The sequence below is a fragment of the Elephantulus edwardii genome, unplaced genomic scaffold, assembly GCF_000299155.1.
Source record: "Elephantulus edwardii isolate Elephantulus edwardi_28Jun2011 unplaced genomic scaffold, EleEdw1.0 scaffold00100, whole genome shotgun sequence".
Taxonomy (NCBI): domain Eukaryota; kingdom Metazoa; phylum Chordata; class Mammalia; order Macroscelidea; family Macroscelididae; genus Elephantulus; species Elephantulus edwardii.
The window spans coordinates 12438198-12444743 of record NW_006399850.1 but is presented as its reverse complement, the minus strand read 5'-3'; the positions used below and the strand labels follow the sequence as shown (position 1 = coordinate 12444743).

Below are 6546 nucleotides of genomic sequence, written 5' to 3'. Positions count from 1 at the left end.
TCTGGTCCTGGGTCCATCTGGGTAGATCAAGCTGTGCTTTGCTGCAGTCTTAACACAATCTGATTAGGCCTCTTCTTTACCTTGGTTTCACACCTGTTGATGATATTGAATTCATTGATCTGAAGTTGAGGCCGCTGGAGACCATACCAACACAGGAGCTAAGGGTGGAATGTGGAGCCTCAAAGGTTCATTTTTCTTACATGTTCTCACCTGGCTCTGTGGGAAAGTCTAAGGTAATAGAAAGAAAGATATCTTTAAAATGAAAAAAAATCCCAACCCTCAGAGCCGTGAAGTCAAGTAAAACTCATAGCAACACTATGAAACTTTTCCTATCCTGTGCCAGCCTCATCATCTCTGGTATGTTTGAACCTATTGCTGCACTTACTGTGTCAATACATCTCCTTGAGGGCTAGGCCATAAGAATTAGCAACTTTAAGGTAGGACATTCGCTTGACATTTTAAATAACTATTTAACTATTAAAATATCTATTTTCTTTTTACAGTCTAAATTTTTTATTTATAATTTTTACCTTGCAGAGATTAAATTTATTTAATTGTGATTGTGCATGTTTCATTATATAAGGAGTGCTGGTGGTCTTTATATTAGTGTTTGGACTACCAACATTAAGGCTGGATCTCTTAGTCGTCCAAATTCACCATCACCCTGTACAAAAAAGATGAGCAATCTCACATGTGATTTATGCCTTGGAAACCCACTGGAGGGTCAGCTATGAGTTAGTTCCCACTCAAGAACAATGAGTAATTTTGAGTTACTTACTTGAGAATTTTAGAAAAGCACACAGATTTTCTTTCCTTACCAATTGTAAAGACATATTAACATCTCTGATTTCATAATGCCTTAATAAATATAGGTTTCTTCCTACGTAGTAGTTAATTTCATTGTAAATGAATTATTCCATCTAAATGTCTAATGGAGAAATATAACTGAAATAAAGGTAATCATCAGCACTGCAAATGTAATTCCATGTGATAAGGGTCTTTCAGATATTTAAGTAAAAGGGTTTTACAAGGGGCTTAGATATAGATCATCTAGCTTTGTGAACTTACTTTAACCAGCTCCTGGAGGATCTATCTTGCCTTCTTCTCTGAGAGGCCTCCACTAATTTTAGCTCATCCCAGATGATCTCGTCAGCACTGTCAGCTGGCTCCCATGGCTACTTGCTTCTTCAACCACTGACATGTGTTCTTAACTTCTATTTGGGGTATACAATTTCCCCATACAAAAATATCCTAATCAAGAATATTCTCAATATGGTAGGGAATGGCAAAGAAAATGCTAATAAAGTAAATAAATCAGAAACTATTTTGCACAGTAATGTGAAATAGTGGCAAAACAACACAAGGAAAACAGACTCATCTTAAAAAGGAAGTAGCAGAAGAGTAGACCCCCAAGGACCACCAAAATTCCATCAGAAGCTGTGCAGCACCATACAGCTCTGTAAACTCTACTCCTAATGAAAAACATATATATATACCGTATATAAGATAAGGGTAGGGTCAAACTTTCCCGACCCGTTCATAGTCTGTTATGAACATATAATAAGCCTCGTTTCTTTTGCTTACTTTTGCTCGGTAGAGGTGTTTTTTCTGTAGCAGTGTTCTATCAAAGTCTTATATCTGAGTCAAAACTTTCTAGTTCTTAGTCAAAGAATACCCTGTACATTTTTGGAATTCATCCCATGAAAAATATTGTATACAGATATCTGCTATAAAAAACAACATTTATTAGTACTATACTTTATATAATATTTAGATTAAAGTAGACATCTATGGCTAAACTCTGAAGTACTAATCACTATTATCTATTTTAAGAAATGTTCCAAAGAGTATTTTACGAATGAGTATTTGGCAGAAAAACTGCTTGTCAACTAACCTACAGCTATAGTTTCCTAAAATACACATTCTTCACACTTAGCTTCTAGCAACCTAGTTAAACATAAGCATTTGCTGCGTCAAAGAAGCCTCTAACTCTTTTTAGTGATTTTGGCAAGGCTTTAAAACACCCCATGCCAATTCACAAAGCCTCAAGTGGGTATATATATCTATGCTTACGCAGATTTAACTTAGATCCCTTCAACTTGTCAGATTGTTTCCTTTGCTTTGTGTCAGAAAATATTCAGTAAGAACCAAAGCCTTTGGTCAACTTGGGAAGACTCTTCCATACGCTCCTTTAGCCACTCTGTCAATCTTTGCAGAATTTATCTAGGTGCTTTAAACAGGCAAGTTTCAAGAAATGTGCTCTCAGCATTACCAGGTTTTTTTGTTTGGGTTTAAGAATTCATCTTTCTTTTACTTTCTGCTTTTGTGTGCCTGTTTGATAATACCGACTCTTCAAAAACAAACGTGAAGTTATTTTACAGGTAGTTTTACAGCACAGGAATCTGGGGAATGAATATTCTAATTTGTCCTTCCCTTTGGGAATTTATTAAGGAGTGATCTGCCCCCCTCCTTTCTTTTTTAAAATCCTGCAGTATTCAGAAGTCTAAAACCCACCAGTAGCTTTTCTTTAACCATTGCTTTCTGAAATAAAATTACACCTATACTTGAAACATGTTGCAAATTAAAACTGATGTCATAATGACTCCATGTATTTTCATTGCAAAATTGCATTACAGTATTGAAGTTAAAATTATTCATGGGGGTGGAAATGGTTATATAAACTTGAATTTGTAAGTCTGTCAATTCCTTTCCTTATCAGGATTGCATCAACATCAATGTATAATGAAATGATCTTTAATTGTATAATAACCAGGCTAGCATTAACCACTGTGTAACTTTCAATAAATTACCGAAATTTGATAAATTCTAATTTTTTTATTTACCAGATGATCTAAATTATGTATTACAGAGTGATTGAGAGATGCCATTGACTCAATTATCACTAGTTGATTAGTGTATAAGAACCATCTTCAGATTTCTTCCTGATTCACTTATTGAAATGGAATGTATGTTTCTTTTTTAATAGTAAACTCATGTTCTTGTTCTAGCCTTTATGTGTTTTACAAGAAGAGTTGCTTACCTATCTAATTGCAGATCTCTCTCCGAATGTGACCATCTGACCAGGTTTTCTTGAATCTCAATAGCTACTGTTCTGTACATTTTCCTTAATTATAAATAGCTATGCAACTATTTATAACTGAATGGAATATCGGTGAGAAATTTATACCAGTGATACCTACTTGAAATCATTAAAACAGAAGTAAAGCCACACAGTCTAAGACTGATAAGATGACATTAATAAGTTCAGGACTATTCAAACATGGTATAGTTGTAAAACTGATATGGTTTGCCTCTAGCCTGAAAAATTGGTCAAACCATCTAATTAACATCTGTTTGGTCCTGGGACTCTGCTGCAATTTCTCCATAGACATGCAAAGTACCTTACTGTTTACTAAGAAAGGAAATGCATCTTTCATTGAATTAGCATTTATCTTTTCTCCATCACTTGTAAACTGTTCCCAGGTTGTATGTTAACTAAAAACTATATGTCAGAATCTTAAAGTTGCATTTTCTCAACCAGATGTGATCTGTACCTTAAACTGTCTACTAATCAGGAGAGGAAATACATCTTTCCTGGATTAGCATTTATGTCTTTGAAACTGTTATCTTGAATCATATATAAACAATAACACAATTTGTCTGTCTACCTAGTTAGTAACTGTAAACCATTCTTTTTGAATATAAAAATCCTGTAGCTTTGAACTAACAATGGTAATAGGTTACGTAGATTAGCATCTAACCGGTTTGTTTAAAAATTCTGTAAATTTGAAATGTGTTAAGTGGATTAGCCTCTAACCTTAGTAGTAAAGTGTACTCTTGGGGTGCAAAAAAACTCATAGCTTTAAACTGGCAATAATAATATGTTAAGAAAATTAATACCTAACCTAAATATCAAAACAAACAAACAAAAAAAAACCCTAAACCAACCTTAGATGAGAAGGCAATTTTTAAGATAATTCTCTCTGCTCTCCCAGTTATGCAATAAATTGGTTACTGTCATCTGTCTGTCTTATTTACAGTTGACTATGGGGGGAAAATACAAAACAAAGCAAAACAAAACCCCTTGTGTTTAGTAACATTTATAAGAACTGAGGTATTGATACTCTACAATCATATTTTTTCAGTGTAAATAAATACTAGAATACAAACAGACAGTTGTACATTTTGAGGAGCCTGATTATTTAGAATTTTTATTGTCCTTATTTTTTTTAAAAAAAGAATATAGGTGCTTGGAGATCCTGACGCTGTTGGACGCCTGCCACCATGAAGTTCAACCCTTTCGTTACCTCGGACCGCAGCAAGAACCGAAAACGCCACTTCAATGCCCCTTCGCATGTGCGCTGGAAGATCATGTCCTCCCCTCTGTCCAAAGAGCTGCGGCAGAAGTACAACGTGCGCTCCATGCCCATCCGCAAGGATGACGAGGTGCAGGTGGTGCGAGGACATTACAAAGGTCAGCAGATTGACAAGGTAGTCCAGGTGTACAGAAAGAAGTATGTCATCTACATCGAAAGAGTGCAGCGTGAGAAGGCTAATGGTACCAGAGTGCATGTGGGCATTCGCCCAAGCAAGGTGGTTATTACCAGGCTGAAATTGGATAAAAATCGGAAAAAAATTCTTGAACGTAAAGCTAAGTCTCGGCAAGTTGGAAAAGAGAAAGGCAAATACAAGGAAGAACTAATTGAGAAAATGCAGGAGTGAATGCAACCTGAGGAGCAACCGCAGTTTAACTAGATTTCCACCTGAGTATATGTTCTTGTGATGTTCCAAAATGACCCTCTCATTCAGAAGTGATTATAAATCTGCCTTTGCAATTTTGATTCCTATTTTTAAGAATAAAAATTGAAAATGTTTTTTAAAAAAAAAAGAATATAAAGTTGTGAGTAGAAAATTACATGTTTAGACATATACTCATTTGGATCAAAGAAAAAGCTAAAAAAATAAACAATTTTTAAAAATAGTACCAACTATCAATATATTTAACAACCAGATATATAAATTAATGTTTATAATAATAATCTGCTGACAATAATGTTTAAACAATCCCACTCCAAGGTTTGGATGTGTAATCTTTGATCACTTATTCATATAATCTTGCTAGCAGAGTACTTCTGGATTGAGTAGGCCTTCAAGAGAAACCAATTCTCGCTTACAATACAACAAGTGATTAGTGAGAGAATTTTCCAAAGACTGGATTCTGGCTTTGCACATTTTAAGCTTTATTTTTCATCTCATACATTTTTTAATATCTCATGTGACAATGTACCTTTGAACTGAATATAATATTGTTTTATGTCAATTGAATCTTTGATTCTGGAGTGCTTGTCATACTATTTGCTGTGCTGGCTTAGGAGATGTTGGAATATTGAACTCAACTCTTACAACAACATAGTTTGCAATTACTACTATATGTTAAACATTTAATAGCCACATGAAAATATCATAGTAAAGCTAATTAGAAGAATCCTCAATTTATTATTTTTTTACCTAGTACCAAAGAAAGCTAAATTTGATTCTTAACCAAAAGGTTGATGGTTTGATACCACCAGTCACTTGCTAAAGAAAAATGGTCATTTACCTCCATAAAGATTTACAGCCTTGGAAACTATGAGCAGTTCTGCTCCGTCTTATAATGCTGATGTGAATTGAATTCAGTTCCCTGACAGTAGGTATGTTTTTCATTTCATCTAATTGATAAATGCTTAGGATCCACAGTAATCTGATTCAAAAGAAATATGAAGGAGCTCTTTCCTAATGCAATGAAGAGTCCCGAATTAAAGTATATTGACTTTACTTTGTAGAGAATGAGGAAACAATGACAGTTAATGAAATTTTAATTTACAGATTTTTTTAATGGACAGTGAAGGGGGAAGGGAGAGAGGGTAAGAAGGAGGAAGGGGCTAGACAGAGGGGAGTTACTACCTCACAGGCCATGGGTGCAATAATGCCACCATTGAAGGGGATAGGGGAGGGGTAGGAAGAAGCTGCTTTTGGCAAAAGCTGGGCAACATAAGTTGCAGATATTTTTTGGTTTTTTTTTAATAGTATTAAGACCACTGTTGTTGTTGTTGTTAGGTGACGTTGAGTCGCTTGTGACTCATAGCGACCCTATGTACAATAGCCCTGAACCCTGCTCTATCCTGTGCCAATCTCACTGCCTCTGACATACCCGTCCCGATTACCCCAGTCACTGAATCAATCCACCTCATAGAGGGTCTTCCCCTCTTGCGCCGTCCCTCTTCCCTCCCAAGCATGATGTCCCTCTCCAAGGACTTGTCCCTCCTTACACATATCCAAAGTATGTCAGATGGAGCCCCAGAATCCTTGCCTGCAAGGAGCAGCCTGGTTTAACCCTCTCCAGGATGGATCTGTTTGTTTTCTTGGCAGTCCATGGTACATTCAATACTCTTCTCCAGCACCACAGCTCAAAGGCCTCAATTCTCCTTCTATTCTTCCTAGTCATTGTCCAACTCTCTGATGCATAACAAGTGATTGCAAAGACTGTATTAGGCACACCTTAGTCTC

General features: G+C 35.8%; 1 pseudogene; it reads left to right on the top strand.

Annotated features, from left to right (window-relative positions):
- Positions 1-4284: 4284 nt before the first annotated feature.
- Positions 4285-4722, top strand: LOC102872446 (annotated as a pseudogene).
- Positions 4723-6546: the final 1824 nt, after the last annotated feature.